The 19061-nt window shown below is 34.2% G+C and overlaps 1 protein-coding gene across 1 annotated transcript in view; it reads left to right on the top strand.

Moving 5' to 3' along the window:
* The first annotated feature begins 57 nt into the window (after positions 1-57).
* Positions 58-19061, top strand: part of LOC102039365 (transcription factor RFX3-like) — a 69738-nt gene continuing 50734 nt past the window's right edge. Inside the window, exon 1 of the mRNA XM_005425585.2 lies at positions 58-126. The gene's annotated coding sequence lies outside the window, so the exon portion shown is untranslated. The remainder of the gene's footprint in view (positions 127-19061) is intronic.

Raw genomic sequence — 19061 nt, 5'->3', positions numbered from 1 at the left:
GGCATAGACGGGGGTGTCGGGCGGGGAGTGGGGCCGGCCGCCGTGCGGGCCGAGGAGGAGGAAAGGCTGGGCGATGCCGGGCACGCAGGCACGCTGCGGGACCTCCAGGACAATCGCTGGGATGCGGTGGGTGTGCGTCTGAGTTGGGTCTCGTTTGTACGGGTCGGGAGATGGAGAAATCGGGGAACGCGCTGCGGCCGCAAAGGTTAATGGCTTTAAACCTGAAAAAAGCCGTAGGGTTGAGAGGAAAGATGCAGCCGGAGACGGATCCTGTAGGACAGCAAGAGTAGAGGTTGATTTCCCCCTTTCACTTAGAGAGGCCTTGTTCTGGTTTGATTTGACTACTAAATGACTAAATGTTGCAGGTTTTCGTGAACTTGCTATATCTTTTAATGATACTCTCGTACTATCGATCATACTAACCCCCTTTTATTTTTGTGCTTTCTCTGTGTAATTTTTTCTTTTATTCATAATTAATGTTGCAGTTTGTTTTTGTGCAAGCTATATTTTCTTTGTATTATGAAGTGGGGTTTTGTTTATTCAATACCCCCACCAATACATACATAGAGTAGCAGGTTGGTTTTTTTTTTCTTAATGCGCTCCTTCTGCAGGGAATTGTTTTTAAATTCTGCTTTCATAGTGACAGTGTAGCATGAAACAGTGCCTGTGTAGGTCTAGTTTATTGCACAGTGAGTTACGTTCGTGTTGAGAGAATCCATTTGTTTCCTTAAACTCTCCACGATGAAGGAAATTCAAGGTACTGACTGTGGGTTTCAGTGCTAAGCAGCAAAGAAAGGAGAAAAAAACAGTATGAAAAAGAAGTCTGTGTGATTTTGTTAGTGGTACTGCTTTTCAAGAGTACTTTTGTGAAAGAGGGAAGGGGCAGCTATTTACCCCTCAAAAAGATGTAGGAGGACTCATGTTGTTAATGAGTAGACTTCCTTCTTAGTTTTAATCCAAAATGCTTACTTTCTTCATCCATTTTGTGATTGCTTATTAAGATCTAAAGATTTGTGTTGTCATTGATGTCAAATCATACTTCTTATACTTTTTTGATCCTTTGGATGAAGTGAATTTTTGGCATCTTTTATGGCAGTGAAACATTTAACATCTTAACATTTCCATACCCACTTCCACTCTCCCCTTTGACTTGTCAAATCATGTGTTGTTTTGGTAGATCTGAAGTGGTGACTTACTTATTTAGTAATATAATTAGGAAAAATAATGCTTTTGTTTTTAATCTAAACTCTACATATAATTGTGCATACACCTTTTCCATTTTTATATCCTTAGATATCCAGTGTAAGATATGGGATTTGTTTCGCATTGGAACTACCAATGAGTGTGACTGGGGCAATTTTTTCAAGCAGGTATTAACTAAAAAATCTGCTAAGTGGCTAGTGCATTGTTTGATACTGATATTCCTTGGGGCAAGGCATATTGGATCTTTTTAAAATGTGTTTTAATATTTCATAGTTCACAAGAACTTAGAAAAGAAATTATTTTAGATAATGGCCAAAAACCCCTGCATCATCATCTTTTAATTTTTTTACTCCAAGATGAAACCACTGTGTGCCAATTTTGTAGGCCCTGGTGTAAATAAGTTCTAAATACACTAACAATTTTCAGTGTGAGTTGTAGTAGGGTATCCGTTATATGGCACATCTAAGTCTTTAAGAATTTGTTGTTAGTTTCTGTGATTCACTGGTTTTGAAATAATACCTGGCATCTACTGTTGTTGAAAAGATGTCAGTTCTGCACCACACCTTTCTTGAGAAGCTCTCTTAGAGCAGGATAGAATACTGCCATGATGGGATTATTCCTGGGTATTGAAATCTGTCTTTGCAGAACATATGTCCAGGCCACTGGGTAGCAAAGGAAAGTGTGTGACTGTGTGTGAGACAAAGTTTCTTTCTAATTCTGCTGGGTGATGTATACAGGTGTTTCTGAAAAATCATATTAAAAGCACATGTTTTTGTCTAAAACCAAAGACCTTTATAGTACTATTTGGCTGCATTTTCCTTAGCCAGTGAGTACAATTTGGAAAATAATAAAGCAGGTGTAATCACTGCTTTTAATATTAGGGACTTCACTGAGAAAAGTATTGACTCTTTATTCTCTCTGAGATACTGCAGTGATCACAGACGAGATCTGCATTTTACATTCTGATTCCCTAATGACCACAGCGAACAAAATAGTTGGTGTTTGTGATGCTAACTGGTGTTTAAAAATGACATGGCTTGTGATATTTATTTATTTATTTATTTATTTTAAATGCATAGGTTTTCATGACTTGCAGAGTGTGACTATCTAATTCTGTTTCAACATATCCAAACAAAACAGTAAGGATCAGCTAGTCTATTGTTTTTTTGTATTGCTTTTAGTAAACTAACCTATATTATGCTACTTTGGAGAAATCCTTTCAGTAAGGTAGTGTAGGTAAAAGAAATCAGCATCAAAGATACTGTCAAAAGCTGTTGAAGATTTTAAAGACACGGTGCTTTATTAGATAATTAGGTTCAGCTTTGTTAGCACTATCACATTTCTTGTTCCTTCCTGACAGGGTATTGTTAATCAAAAACTGCGTAGAGAAATAAATGTTGCACTTTATTTCCATTTACTAAACTTTTGAGAAGTCCAGCTGCTTTTGTTTGCTTCTCTTACTTGAAACATAAGCCAGTGTCTAAAATGCAATAGTAGTTTATCATTGTAGCTCCTTTTAGTGTTGTAGCTAGTGTTTTTCATGCTTTACTTTCAAAGGCTTTCTTCCCTCTGAAAATATCCTAGATTAGTTGTATTTTTTACATGCAGTCTTCAACAGCTTATCACCTGCAGGTATGTGTCATGCAGAATGCTTAAAAAATGAATAGGCTTTAAAAAATACATATGACTATTAAAATGGTTTTTAAAAATCATTGTCAGTTGGAAAGACATATGAATGCTCTACAATACAGAATAAAAAATAAGATTTCAGTGGCAATGTAGTGTCCTTGTAGTTGGAGTTCCATTTCAAAATCGAGCTCCTTGTCAAAGTTATGTACTAGAATACAAAAAGAAGAATGTTTTGAAATTATCAATGAAAATTTTTTGGGTTTTGGTTTGTTTTTTTTTTTTTTGTTTTTGGCAAAAATTAGGGCTGAAAACTTAATGAGGCTTTTAAAATGAATAACTGAATTTAAGACCTTTTATTTCAATTAGCCACAAGTTTATTGTCTATGTATTTTGCCTACAGTTGGTTGTCAATCAAAACAATACTTCTCTTTTCTCTCAGCTAAGATTTTGATTTTTAGATTTGGCTAAATCTGGTTTGTTAGGGACAGATGGCTGATTTAAACAGGTGTCACTTTCATTTCTTGTGCCTTGTGTTGAAACTTCCAGAGGTTTACAAAAGAGCTTCCTAAAGCAGATGGTGATCTCCACTACTGTGATTAGAAAAATGTACTTTTGTAGGAAATTATTTTCCTAGTGACTAGGTGTATTTTAATAGTTTGATGTGTCATATTATGCTTTAATAATTATCCTTTAACAGTTAAAATGTCAGCAGAGTTTGAAATGTTTCATATAATACAACAATTTAAAATTTTTGTTTTCTCATTGGACTTTTAAAGGAGGTGTGAGTATTTTGGTGTGAAATTCAGCAGTTTGATTGTGTGGATAGCTGTAGACCTAGTAAATGTTACTCTTGCAAGACCAAGAGCAGATATATTGCTTTGTATAACATTTTGTTTCACTACCTTATCTTTTCTACTTAAAGATTATTTCTTTTTGGAATATTTTTTAATAAAAATTAATTACTATTAAGAACACAAGATTAGTGTGAAACAAATGTATTTTTAATTTTATTTTTCTGGCACCTTCCTGTATTAGCATATCTGCAGGTTTCTTTTCTTCTAAAATTTTTTATTCAGTAGTTATAATTTCCTCAATTACAAAAGATTTTAATAGGGAAGAAGGAAACTGAAGTTAGTTTTCTAATAATTTTTTTGTTATTTTTGTTTCTAAGGACTCCTTTTTCTTCTTTTTATGTTGGCTTTTTTATTGCAATGACTGGTGTTTATTGTTAGTTGTTTTCTTTTTCTAGCAGATGCACCAGAGGGTGCTGTGCTATTTGAAATACAAAAAGGAGAGAAAATCCTAAAAGTTTGTTCATTGAAATGCATTGGTAAGGCATATGAGACTTGAATAAACATTACTGAAATTTTCACACTTTTCTTTTCTGTGCAGTGCAATATAGCAAACTTACTGTTTTGACAATATTATGTTAAAAATCATAGAGGAAATTGGCTGTTCTGGATCGAATTATGTCTGTGTATGTAGATTCACACACTTAAAATGCAATTTCTGTTCATCAAAAGAAAACAAATATTTATATGTAAATTATGTCTTTAACATATAGCTAAAGCTATATAAGGTGTATACTTATTGAAGTACTACATGAATTTATGTGAGACACACATGCATTTTGGAGTGACCTTTATTGTATGTTATATTTTTCATTTATAAGTCTATGTTCACATTTTATATAGCTAATTCGCTCATATGTGAAGTCTTTTTAAAAAATGTATTGCTGTATATACAATTTTTTTTCCTTTCTCACTGAAGCTCTTCCTAGATGAAACTGAGGTGGCATGGGGGGTATGTACTTATGAATTGCAAAAAGGACAGGATATTTTTCTCCATCAATCAGTAGTTCTGGGAAAGAAAGACACCAACCCCCCACCCCCCCAAAAAAACCCCAAAGAAACAACAACAACAATCAAAAAACAAAACCAACAAAACAAACAAACAAAAAAACCCCCAAAAAACCAAAAAAAGTGCCCAAACCAGCCCCTGCCTCTACATATTTATAAGTACCACGAAGTTTCATGTAAAAAACTTCTCTATGGATATATGAACCTGTCAGATTAGAAATTAATTGTAATAACTTCTGTAGTTTAGTAATATCTATTTTTTTATCAAACCCCATAAAATTAATAAGGCAATATATTTTCCCTATTTGTAGGTGGTTAATGGTGTCAAATTTAGTGTAATTTCCTTTTGGAAACGTGAAAAGAGTGTAGCTAGGGTAGTACACCTTAAATTACTTCATTTGGACACTGCTGCAAACAATTAACTTGTTCTACCTGTTTCACTATTGTAAGTTGTTTGGTTAGTTAGGAACTTCAGTTCTGGTGTCCTAAAATCAAGAGGTCGTGGATAGAATATATTGTAAATTCTGTTTGATAAAGAAATTCCCCATTTTACAATACAAATTTTAGTGAGACTTGGTAGGTTAATTTCTAGCAATTTAGACTTCCTCTTTGAATATCTAATTTATTTCTAACCTGTCTTCTTTAAATTCTTGCATGACATTCGTAGCAATGCTGTGAGAATGCCGAATATTGTACATGAATAACTGATCTGAAGTCTACTTGTAGCGTTTATCATTTTATTCATTCATCAAAGAGAGGAAAGAGCAATTTAGCACTATTTTTAAAGGTAATTTCATTCACCCATAGACCCAGTATGTTGAGTCCATCTCAGCCTCTTAGACCATCACTGAGTAAACAATATATTTAGTTCTTTCATTTCTTCTTATTGAAGACTGATTTCAAGTAAGTTTATAAGGCCTTTAAGGCAAGAACCATTATTTAGATTTTGTTCAGGCTTTGGATGCTGCTACTACAACTAATGACTCAAGGCCATGTTTGCTGTTTATGTACCAAGTAAGTGGATTCTCTCTTCTGTTTTACTTCCTCATTATATTTAATCCAACTATGCCTTCTCTTACATACCACCTCAGGGATTTTTTTTCTAAACTCTGAAACAGTGCAGTTAAATCATGCAACATTGCAAAGTAGAAATATAAAGAGGCATGTCTGTTAAAAGGTGAAGTATGTCAGTTTGCAGGGGCCATTGACTCAGATTATTCTACCTCAGTTAAAGTGTTCTGGGGTTTTGGGTTTATTTGTCTGATTACTTTTTTATGTGCTGTTAACTATACATCCTTTACAAGCAACTTTAAAAGCATAATAGGATTCTGTGACTGAACTATTTAAAAGACGGTTATTACGGTTATAGATAGCTATTTATTTATTAAAAAATACATTTTTGGCTCCAGTGAACCAGTTTATGTCTGCTAAATTTTCAGGTGATTCTCTAATACCTTTGGTCTGATTTTCTGCCCCTCTCCCCAAAAGTTCCTAAATCTGGGGTGGGAAGAAGGAAGAGCAGTCTTGCTTATGTATCTCTCTAATCTGACAATGATATTGGATGTTTATTGAATTTCTGAAGTTTCTTTTCTAGTGGATTAGATGACTAGGACTGTCAATTTGTACTGTTGTCTTTTGGTGTGATCTCTTGCAGATTATCCACAAAGCATTTTGAAATGTTGCTATTGTACTGTGTAGCATCATCTTAAGAAAATTAGTCTTATCACTTGAGCTTTTTCTTCTTTGCATCATGATAGCATTCTGCACTGCAAAGAGCTGGAAGTGAAATTAGCAGTGAAACTAACAGAGTTGAATGGTAAAAAGTAACTAGCATTATCTAAAGAGGACTTAATCTATTCATTTTTGGTAGGGGGAAAGCAAAAAAAAAAAAAAAAAAAAAAAAAAAAAAAAAAAACCCAACAAAAAAAAAAAAAAAAAAACCACCAACTAAAAAAAACCCTAAAAAATAGCTGTAGTTCTCATGCCCTTGGAAGCAGTGGTCAGTGTCAGGATTTCTGTCTTACATTAAATGTCTCATAAATTTGAAGACTTATTTTCTATTTAACTGCTGCAAAAAGTATTCAAAGTTCTCCATTTAGAGTCCTAACTGTTTTGTTTTCCCAGTAAGATACCTGCTGTATTCTTACCTCCTTATTGTTCTGTGGCTTGAGAGTAGATACAATAGAGTTACAGACTTAATGAAGGAAGAATAAATGTTTCCTACCTCCCATTTTTGCTGATGAGATGCACATTGTTGTTCTTCCATTGGGAAGGACATGTGGCTATATACAAAGGATTGTTAATTTGTCTTTCTAGTTAATATTTTATATATTGTGTTTATTATTGGAAGTCAGTGTTAATTACTTTGTATCCCAGAGAATTTAGAAGATACAATAAAAAATCAACCTTTCTTTAGAACTACTTTCTTTAATTGAAATCCCATTCTTCCTTTTCAGTGTTTTTAAGAAAAACAGTTGTTATATAATTGCCATTTAAAAACTAAATTGTCTCAAAATTTCTGATTGAAAAATCTGGAATAATTTAACGATCATCTGATATGCATTTTACAGTTAAGTTATAGAAAGGTGTTGTTTAAATATATATAGTTCAAGAGACTATTACAGTCATTTATAAAATACATGACTTGAAAACTATTACAATACATGAAAACTATTTAGATTACTTCTATAGGAAAGTCCAGCTGTTTTTGAAGTTACATTAGCCTTGGATAGTGAGGAGCAGTTGAGCTACTTGTATAGTAGTTGATTTATCAAATTGACTGTTAGCCATGATGTGAATTGACACACTGTGGTAGCTAAGCTTGATAGCTTGAACTGTCATATCAACATTTGTTCACTCCTATTTTGTTTTGTCCACTCTATGTTAAATCAGTTCAACTGAGTTGCAATTTGCAGAGGAATTGATAAATAACTCTTCCATATTCATTGTATTGTTTTCCTGTCAGATTTAGTAAATGGAAAAGTGTAGAATCCAGGGTGTTTCTAATTCTTCAGAGTTGAAACTGGGTAATATTAATAGCAATTCCCTGTAACTTCTAGGAAGTTTATTCATTAGACTTTCTGAAAAGCATGGAAACTCTTCTGTGAGCTACATCATCCTTACAGTTGTTTAGAGAGTAGAACCTGCTTGTGTTAAACCATAGATTTAATGTAATTTAATATAATTATTATTTAATAATAAGTGGAGGTAACTAGGACAGAAATATAGCTTAATTCCCTTATTTTGTGGAAAAATTTTTGAGCTGCAAGTCTGGATTTTGAGATGAGGCAAGAGTGAAGTGAGGCAATTAAGATGAAAACACAGCTCTTCATTGTCTCTTTCCAAGTGCTTTCCTGAGTTGCTCTGGCTTTCTCTAACTTTGAAACTCCTTTCTAGGGTAAGGGGCACAGTCCTCAGAGGGTATTGCAGTAGTGAGTAAGTAAGTGTATAGAGAGTTCAGTATGCTGGATCTGTAGTGGTGTGGAGATGAGAATGGCTTAGGGTTTTGCAAACCTCAGGCTAGTTCACAGAATTTAGGTTTTGTGTCCGAAGTACCCTTTGCTAGCAAATTTAAGGCATGCTGAGGAAAGGTTTATTTGCAGTAATCTCAGAATTAGAGATGGTCCTACAAAGCAATAGCATAATTTATCATGTAAGTAATTATTCTGTCTTATGAAACAGACCTTCCAGTGTTCTAAAAGTTGTGGGTTTACACTGATTTAGTTGTATCTGTTTGGTGTAGTGGTTTTTTACCGCTGTTGTTTCAGGTCATTCAGATGGTCAGTTGTTAAACGCTATAAACTTATGAACGTGTGTGGTCTGGAATATCCAGACTTTATGTTACTGTTTTATAGCCATACTTCCTGTGGAAGCAGATTTAAATTTCAGATATTAAAATTTCCTGCCATGATCTCGATAAGGGCCATTGAGTCAAATTTCCTGTCCTTATTAGGGCTTGAAGGTCTTCAGTATCTTCACTCCTTGGCCTACTTTAATATTTATTTCTCCTTATTGAATTCTGAAGAAACTGACATTTCCTGAATTCAGGGAAGAGCTGGACACAGGATCATGATTTCGGTGCAGTGACCAACTTTCATGACCTGATGAGGTTGGATTCTGCATGCAGTCTCAAATCACTGGTTACAAGTTTGTTTGTCACAAACATATTTCAGGCAACTGAGATGAAGAGAAGTTTTAGGATTACTTTCCATGTGAAAGATTGCCATATAAGGGTACCCACTGCTTGATTTCAGGATGAAATACTAGATTATTTGGCTAAGACTTGTAACAACTCAGTGCTGTAAATCTCAGAAGCTTTTAATGGCTTGTGTTCTAAACACAGATGTAAGATTGAGATATTCAGAAGTTCTCATGTCAGCATAGTTGTATTTTCTGTTACATGCTATGATCCAAGGATGATAACTCTTCATACACAGCTGAATTGCTTGAAAGCTCAACATCAACACATCGTCCGTCTGTAGCCTACTGAAAAAAGGGTTAAACTGGAGCCAGTAGTTAATTCTTTTCCTGTACTAAAAATAATTAATATTTTGAAAGACTACGAGCATTTTCTTCCCATATTTTATAAAATGGGAAAAGATAAAATGTCCAAGTCAGAAAAACAGGTGGATCTGGCTGATAGGAAAATAGAAGTTATGTTTTTGTCATCTGTGATAAAGAAAGCTGTGTATGTGTGTGTAAGTTTTGGTCAGAAATGCTTTAGTACTTGTCCCAGAGTTTGTAGTATAAGAATGGGAAAGTAACAGGTTTTGGCCCTTAAAAATGGCTTGAAGATGTAATTGTGTGTTAATAGTGGGAATTGAGATGTTGATTCATTATGTGTTACGTCCTCTAATAAAATTACATGTGTCATCTCCATAAAACAAACTGCATGGTCACAAGTATAAGTTTGTTTTATTGCTATGCTTCTGACCTCCCATTGATCTGTTCTCTTTGACTAATATTTAGATTTCGTTTTTAAAAATATGTTTATTCCACATGAAGTACTTCTGTCTTCCACAGACTGATTCAAAAGCATTTTATGTGCTCTAGTTACAGGATTTAACTTGCTAGTATGGAAATGGTTAAGTTTACTGTAATGATGCCACAATGATTTTTTGCTTTCTTGTTTCCTCCTTATATATATTTTTGACTATATTTAGACTACTGTTGTATAGTTATATAGTTCCTAGCTAGCTCCAGTACTTTTCTCTACCCTGATAGACAGAAAGACAAAACACATTCCTGAAGCTCCAAGCCCCAGTAGTCCAAGGCCCCTGTCTTGTCTTGGTTCTCTTTGGGAGCTAAGGTTCAAACCAGCTCTTGGAGACACATCTTCATAAATAAAGTTTAGTTCCTATCTAAGCTGGGGGGAATTCAGGAAAGGGTAGAACCAGGGGGAATTACCTCATCACTTGTGCTTCTAATTATGGATTCTTTTCAATTATGCTAATTTGCTAAACTTATAAAACTGTATTCCCCCTGTGCAGGATGGGCATTTTTACATCCCTGCCCCTTGCAGGCCTCCAATAAAGACCAGCCTTTATATTACCTCCTATACTAATATTGTCTCAAAAGGGTATTACTCATTTCTAGATCTTTAAGGCATCAATAAAACCAAAGGAATGGGAGATGCTTAGGGTACGCAGTGTAGTATGGTGTGCAGTTTGCGGTTGGTTTGGTGATTGGGGTTTTGTATTTGGTTGGTTGTTTGGGGTTTTTTTCCTTTAAGAGTGAAAGAAATGTGGAAGATACTTTCGTAGGAATAAGAATCATCTAGCAAGACATTTTATTTTAATTTAGATGGTTCAACTTGTCAAATGGAGTTACTTGTGTTAGAGTAAACGGTAAAACTGGTGGTTTTTACATCACGGACTGGTATGTCATTTCTGTATTGAGCATATTGTCTCAAATAATCTGCTAGCCATCCTTCACAGGGTGTTAGAAAGCTTGTCTTTTCTTACAGCAAACATACAGATTACCTATTATAAACATAGTTGTCTTAGTGAAATCTAGAACAAAAGTGGTCACTGAAAAAAAAATACTCTTTTAACCTGCTTCTACAAGAATCTTCTGGACAAAAGAGAGAGAAATGCCAGTCCTGTGAAGTTCTTTAGGACTTCACAGACCTGTAGCTGCAGATTGCAGGCTGGGGACAGAGTAGCTGAGACTACAGGCTAGATGAGATCCTGAGGTTCATGGTTGTCAGGTAGCTGAACATGTGCAAGCAGTGTGCCTGTGCTGTAGGAAAGATCAGAAATGTCTCTTGGGCTGTATGGACACAGGTATAGGCAGGAAATTGAGATAAATGTTTATCCACATCTCTTGTGTATTTATTATACAACATTCACATGCATTTCTGCTTTTACTGTCACTCTTCTGCAGTTGTGGGAAAGATGTTGGTTGGAGTAAGTGCAAACGGCCACTAAGATGGTCAGGAACTAGAGTGCACGTCTGTGAATAGGTACTGAAGGACATGGACTTGTTCAGTCTAGAGAAGAGAGAGTTACAGGGGTCCCAACAGCAGCCTTCCCTGGAAATGCACTTCCTATGGAAGTTTGTGGTGAAATGATGAGAGACAATCACAAGAGGTTTAGATTAGACACAAGGAGACCCTTTTTCCCCATGAGGACAGCCCAACAGTGCGCCTTGGACTAAGTGAGGTTTTGCCATTTCCATCTTTGGAGATTTTCAGCCTCTGACTGGATGAAGCCCAGGGGAGGTGGTCTAATGCCAAATCTGAACCTGCTTTGGGAGGGAAGTTGGGCTTGGCAGCCCAACTTATACTATAATTTTACTTGGGGTTCTTGCTCTACAGCAGAAGTTCCTAGACATGATCTAGTTTGACTTCTAGTCTTGTTGGCCAGTTCAGTTTCCTAGGACTGTATTTAAATCTTCACATCTGGAAGTAAAAGTGGAGGGATAGAGCTAGAGACACAAAGTTGTCCTCTTGACATATATCACAAAGACCTAGATTGGGTGCCCAGGAGATGATCTCCCTAACTACACAACTCTTGGGTTCCTTTTTTCTTCAGTGTATTACATTTTCTGCAAACTTAGGTCTCAACAAAGACTGGATTCCTCACATTTATTTATACAATATTTTAGATTGAAACCTTGAGACTTTTCGCTGGAGTCCTGCAGAGGGAAAAAAATAAAAGCAGTTGCAAGAAACCAGAATTATGTAGGTCTCTCGAGGAAAAGACAATGATGAACAAAAGGTTTTATGAAAGAATGAGGGACCTTGGTTGAATACCTGGCAAAACCAAACCCCAGTTGCTGGTTTCTGTGGACATTTGTGTGTATATATCAAAGTCTTAATTTTTAAGACTTAACTGACTTTAAGACAGTTTTAAATTCTTTTGTTGTAGCAAAAGAAAAGAATAAACTAAAAGTGGAAGAACTGCAAATGATATTTTTATTGGATATTATTCAGAATTTTAAAATAAACTAGATAATTTCCTTTCTTTGTTGAAACAAGTTCAGGGGTGTTGGTGAAACATTCTATATTTGGCTTACTGCCTGGTGATTTGTAGGTGGTGTTCAGTGTACATAACAGCCAGCAATCTGAAGAGGGTATCAATCTTTTTTGTAATGAGGGTATCTAAAATATTTTCTGTGTAACTTGACTATATCTCTGTTCGCTTTGATAAGAACTGGACTGTGTCCAGAAAAAAAGGATTTCAGAAACAAGCATGATCATTTTTGAGTGTATATAAAGAGATGTTTGTTTTAAAGAAAGTATTTGCTTTATCATATAGCTACAGATATAAAATTAATAGCAATGATAGAGATCAAGAGCAAGGATCTAAGGAAGTATGTATTGCAGTAACTATTATTGGTGAAATCAGAAAAAATAGATTGATAATCAATGCTTCTGTTGACTGAAGTGGTTCTCTTTGGGGGTCTTTTGGTTGTTTTGGCTGGAGTTTATTATGATGGGACATTCAGATCCATAGCAAAATTAATGTACTTTGATTTCTCTTACTCTTATTTAGCACTGCTTGAGGGATAAGTAAAAACATATGTATACATTATTAATTATGATAAATGTAGTCTTGACAATCATGGCCGTATTAGAAAGTAATTCCTTTATTTAAATGGAGATGTTTCATATCAGCTAATAAGCTGAGTTGAATGGAATGATTAAGCCTGGATAAGCAAATACATTATTTACGATATATTTTATTTTATTCATAATATGTTAAACTTACCTCTGTCAAATTTGAGAATTTAAGTTAAAGAGGGGTGTAGGATTTTCATACAGTGTTTCCAGTGAATTTTTTTCAAAGGAAAAATCATTTTTCTGATTGAATAAAGTACATGAATGCACAGTAAAACTCAAAGTGCCCTAAATGATCTAACACCATGACACAGTCAGTACCTTTTTCAAGTACCTCTATTCTAATGTGCTAGTATTTTAGAATGTTCCTGTCAAGTCTTGCCTGACTTTTCAAAGTCAGTGATTAAAATGAATAGCAAGAAATTTAGGTAGTAGAAATCCTGGTGGGCAAAACAAAGAGCTGCAATAAGGAAAACAAGTGAAATAAACTTAAACATATATCAAAATTTATATAATTAGTGTTCAGTGTTGTTGTGTCATAGTTTATATTTCTATTTTCCATATTATAAATGAGATAGCTAATGATATCTGATTGATATTATTTTTACTGTTGCTTGCCAATATGGAAGAACAGTGAAATGGTATGTTATATAGTCATATGTCTTTATCTTAAGACTTAGAAATCAAATTCAGTTTCTGCTATTCATGACATAAATCTTGCATAAATGCTGTGGCTGAATGTTCTTTATATTTGAATTGGATTTTTATTCTCTATAGGTGCAGTAGGCTAGAGCCAAATTAAAAAAAGTTACCAAATAATTATAAAAATCAGTTACCATCACCTTTTGTCAAACTATCTTTTGAAAGTAATATTATTTAAACTTCCTGAGCATCAAGCTTTTTATCAGATTATATGAAAATTTCCATTAGGAATGTTTTGTAACATTAGAAGCCAGAAAACAAATAAACAAACAAATATGCTTTGGATCCAATTGTGCAATTCTCAATATTCAATTTCTCAATATTCAATTTCTCAATATTCAATTTGTATAAGTACAATTACTGTAAACATAGAGATTAGTTAAATACACACTGTTGTACAGTTCTAGTCATTGTCATCGATTAATGACATTCTTTCCTCTTCTTTTTTATAATTAATTAATTTCCCTTAAATTTTTACTTTTTTATTATTTTTTATCTTCATTTCTGTGTGCTGGTATGCTTTTCATTATTCTTTACTTCAGTTGGGTTTTACATTGTACTTAATTTTTTTAACTCATTGTTTTTTATTTGAGGGCAAAAAAGCCAGGCTAGATAAACGTAGCTAATAAGAATGCTTATGCATGTTTTCATTTTTCAATTTCATGTTTTCAAATGCTTTCTACAGTCAATCTTAGCTAAGAGCTTAGAGAACTGTTTCTTTGAGAGAAAGGTAGTGGTGACTAAAGAGGATTTAATAATTTTAGGATATTGTTTATAAATAAATGCCTGTAGGCTGAAAATATAAGTTGAAATGGTTTGTTCTAAGTCACACATGGAATAAAAATAAAATATTGGTATCTATCCAGGAAATACAAGCTGTGACTTGCAAAATCACTATCTTTTCAGGTGCTTGGTAGTGTTAGGTTGGAAAAGCAGAACAGAATGTGCTGTGGAACTGAGTGTCTTTTACAATGAGGTCAACAAAAAGCCATGTGGAAGGGTTTTTTGTATGTTTGGCTTATAGGATTTTTTGGTTTTGGTTTTTTTTTTTTGGTATGATTTGTATGTATTTTAAGTGTTAAAATGGATTTCATTTCATGTGACATCAAAAGCAACACTGGTAGTAACAGTGTCTTGTGAATAAATATCTGCTTGTGAAGGCTAATGTGTTGGGAAAGGTGGTACAGGAAGGCAAACAAAGTTAAAATTAATATCTTAAATAATGTTGTCAAGTGTGATAGTAAATTTCAATCATGTTTGGTAAAATAGTATTTTTGTAGTGAGAGGTTTTCTTGTCATTGCTTTCAAAATAATGCATTTTTTGTGTATTTCCTGTAGAATTGCTGCTGCTGAATTTGCTCTTAAACTGAGTATAAATTTCTTCAATAAAAAAAAGAAAGAACATGGTAAACATATTGAAATATTAGTTTCCTTGTTACAGTTACAGTGTTTCAAATACATGGTTACAAAGCTAAGTAGATTTCTCAAGAGATACTTAAAATTCAGATGGTAGGGCAGGGTAAAGGATATCTTTAGGACATAAAAGCATTATTTTATAACGAGACAGCCTTCTTTAAATGGGTTTCTAAATTTCCAAGTTGGTAAATGTTCCCTTTCTCTCTCTTTTTTTCAAATTAAAGTATATGCCAGTCTTGGGGGTTTTTTTATGTCAGCATTTTTTCCTTCCTTTGTGTTTATAATGTAGTTCTTTTTTTGCTGCTTTATTATATCATCATTAGTGACAGTGATATCTGCTTACATATATTTTTCAATTACAATTATTTTTTCAGTACTTTTGTGGCACTTACCTTTAGTTATTAAGCTCTGCAGTTCAGTATCCACAGTTTGGCTATTTGGTTTTATTCCTCTGTTGTTGTTGTTGGATGCTGGCTTGGATGTGGTTTAATATTTAACAATTTACCTGAGATAGTGAGGTATGACTAGTCTGCTAAGCTTCACACAGTGCTGACATGGTTGTAGGGATTGCCTACAGGTGCTGAGATTGGTTTTCAGGGACTGCCTGATTTTTTTTTTATTTGCCAACAGCCACTTTGCTTTCATGTTTGCTAATCTCTAGCTTTCTCTCCGTATGCTTTAGCCTGCTTCTTGGCAATTTATACCGAATTGATACTTTAAAATATGTTTGGAAGAACATTCTTTTAGTCAGTTTGATGTAATTGGAAAAAACTTGAATTGAGAAATTCAGAATCTGTTTCTTTTAATGGCTACATAGAGCAGGTAAATCTCCAGACTCTGTAGAAAATAACCCCAGGAGGTTTATTATTGCAGAATGGAATGCTTGAAGAATATCTTAAAATAAGATCTTGAGTCATTTGGGGGTTTTGGTGGAGGGGGTATATTTGTTGTTGTTGTTTCAGTAAACTCAGGGGAGCAGTTGTATGGACCATGCATTTGGTCTGGTCTGATTGGGGTGGTAGTGAATTCTATCCTAAGAATAGGATTCTAGAATTATGGGAGAAACATTACCTTCATAAGTAATCTTACTAATGTGGAATTGTTTCCTAGAGCCAAGGGAATGTTCAGCTTGTACAATTCATCTAAATGGCCAGTTTACAAGCAAGTTATCTTCTGTAATAAAGGATAAAGGAATCTTAGGCTCCTCCTTAAGCTAATTGTAGTGAGATTCTGGCCAAGTTTCTTTTACTAAAGTGTCAGAGAAGACAACCAGAGTGTCTCACCAGACTGACGGCATCAGGGCATGTTTTATGTAAAAAAAACACTGATGTCTGCAAATCTAATTTCCTTCAGTAACATTAAAGTAAATATACTTACAGAAGAACATTAAAGGAAAAATGGTGGATGGACATAGCTTTGGATCTGTTCTCTTTGTCAAAGTCCCCTCCTTTTCTCTAATAAATTCTTGGGCAACACAAAGTATATTACAAGCTCTAACAAAATGCTGACTGTAGAACTTAATTTAGATAATCAGTACCTACTTTTTAGTTGTAAACCTGAGGTACTTTTATAGCATGATATGCTTCTATTCTCTAGCTGTATCTAGCTGTTGGTGTTGTCCAAGCACCCTGTCATCTTTGAGGTTATGATGTCTAGGGTAATATATTACAGTGATCCTTTTTTTTTATAAAATCATAAAAAGGAAAGTAGCAATGGTGGTTATACATAGCAATTCTTTAGATTTATGGATTTGATTAGAATGTGTTTCATTCTGGCATTTTGTTTTAGACTCTAGTAGATTTGTGGCTGTCAACTATTCCAGGCTAAATCCCTCAAATACAGGGGCTAATGCAGGTTTTTTGTTGTTTGAGTGTTACCTGACACAGGTGAAAAGTTCAGTTTTAGCTTTGAAAAAGATTTTGCAAACGTAAAAATTCTGGAAAGGTAAAAAAGTTGTTGTTGGAAGAGTTTGAATTCATGAAGGCATTCTGCTGATATTTGCTGTTTTACCCCCAATCATCTGAGATTTTTGTTTTCAGAACACACTTCATATTTGTTATTGTTTTCATGGTTCCACTAAAAATCATCAGCCACTAAGTAGAACAAAGCATTTTGGAAAGGATAAACCCTAGCATTTCCTTGTATCACTACTGGAATCAATTTTGTGGCACTGTCTTTTACCTCTACATAACTGATCTTAACATTTCCAATAAGTACTAGGACAATGCGTTAACTTCTTAAATTTGTACTCTTAGGAAAATAAATTTGGTTTGTTGTTTTTTGGTTGTTTTGGTTTTTTTCTGATATGCCTGTCTGTCTTATTCAAAAGATAATTAGAAGTTTCAGAAAAACATACTAACAAAATAATTAGCTTGAAAAAGTAAGAAACAATAGGTGCTATCATTGAAGAAGAGGCATTTGCAACTTACTTTTCACTCCCAACATTCTATCCTATCCGTTCACTCCTGACTGGATAGTCAGGCAGCAAATACTCACAATCTAGTCTACAGTGTTGTATGGATTCATTTAAAGGAGCAAGCTGGAGGAAATGCTGCTTTCTTAATTCTGATGCCATGGAACAACTTGTTCTTTGATGCAGACTGGAACTGCCTCAGATAATTAGAAAGAAAAGCCATAATAATCAGCTCTTTTTCATGTCATTTCTTAGCCATTCTTCAGCAGATTTACAGAAATATTGCTGAAAGAAATTAATCTGTAGAGATTTACATAGATCTCTCATAGGTAGAATCTGTAAAGGTGACAAAGACACACAAAACTAGAACTCACTTGGAATCTGCTTAGAAGTTTGTTGGACATCTTTTGATATAGATTATAAATAAGAAATATTCTGCCATTTCAGAGTTAATTAAGTTGGTTTTTTCCCTCCAAGTTCCATGTTTATGATCTAGAGTATGAAAATTTTATGAAAATATATTGTTCTGTCACAAGTTTATTATAAAATATCTTTGCAGAGCATGTTTAGCAACTCCATTATACTAGCTGGTTAGTATGTGAAGGTTAGAATTTGACAGGGTTTGGAGTTAACAGATTTTAGCTTTGCTAATTTAAATGATGGATTAGAGGAAATACTGCTGTCTGCTTTGTTGTAGTGTGCGGTGTAGGTCAGATATATTGCTTCTGTGTAATTTTTTGGAGTTTGTGTTTGTATGCCATATTCAAACTTGTCATTGTAACTTTTTTTAAGGGTATGCCTGGAATTGGGGTTGACTAAGGAGAGTGTTAATCTATTTAAATAAACTGGTTAGAGCCGTAGGAGAGGGCCTGTGGTGTTTTCAAGGCTTGTCAGCCTGAAAGTGCCGCATAACCCTTTTAGGTTGCATAGCAACGGGCTCCTAGCAACAATAATAGATTGAATTTCCAATAGTGACCAGACCGGATGTAATAATAAAGCAAGAGTACAAACAGTTGTCATGGTTTTCTTTTCACAGTAAACTAGTGTTGAATTTAGGGAGATTCTGTTTCTCAAAGTGGTGAACCTCTTTGGAAAATGAAAGTAATTTTGAAAATTGAGGTACCAAAATCCTGACAAGGTGCTTAAAATGAGTGACTTTGATGTCTAGTAGTTCAGAACATTGGGGAAAACAAAGAAACATTGAATTGGTTGTTAACAAAAAAGAGTTAATAAAAAAAGAGTATTTAGTAACCACTTTACATTGCTTTTAAATCCCACTTCTTTTATAAACTGACCTCTACTGGATCTTCATTAAAACCCCTAGCTGTACTGATATACATATTGTTTAGAAAAGTTAGGAAATACATTGTCAGTATACTGTTAAAAGGTAATGAATAAAAACTGAGTAACAGATTTGTTTCATGGCACGAATCTGTCAGTATTTCAGGACCTGTTATGTGTGAAAGGTAGAAATATATGGATAAGCAAGTGACTTGGAATGAGACAGAAATAATCTCATTAAATAGTAATAGTTGTAATTCCAGATTATTACATTTCAGTTTTAATATTTTGACCTGGCTAACAGTTGAAAATTGTAACACTGGTTGTTAAATAAAGACGTAGATTGACACTAGATTAACACCACTTTTCAGTTCCTGTATGTGGCTTTGGGATGGTGTTGAAGTGTCACTGTAGTACAGGCAGGTTACCTTAACAAAAAGGACAAATTAGTTATTTGTAATCTGCTATATTCCGTTAATATGGCACTCTTTGTTTT

This window comes from Geospiza fortis, unplaced genomic scaffold (assembly GCF_000277835.1).
Source record: "Geospiza fortis unplaced genomic scaffold, GeoFor_1.0 scaffold491, whole genome shotgun sequence".
In the NCBI taxonomy this organism is placed as follows: Eukaryota; Metazoa; Chordata; class Aves; order Passeriformes; family Thraupidae; genus Geospiza; species Geospiza fortis.
The sequence above is the reverse complement of the archived record's forward strand: the minus strand, read 5'-3'. Positions and strand labels throughout refer to the sequence as shown.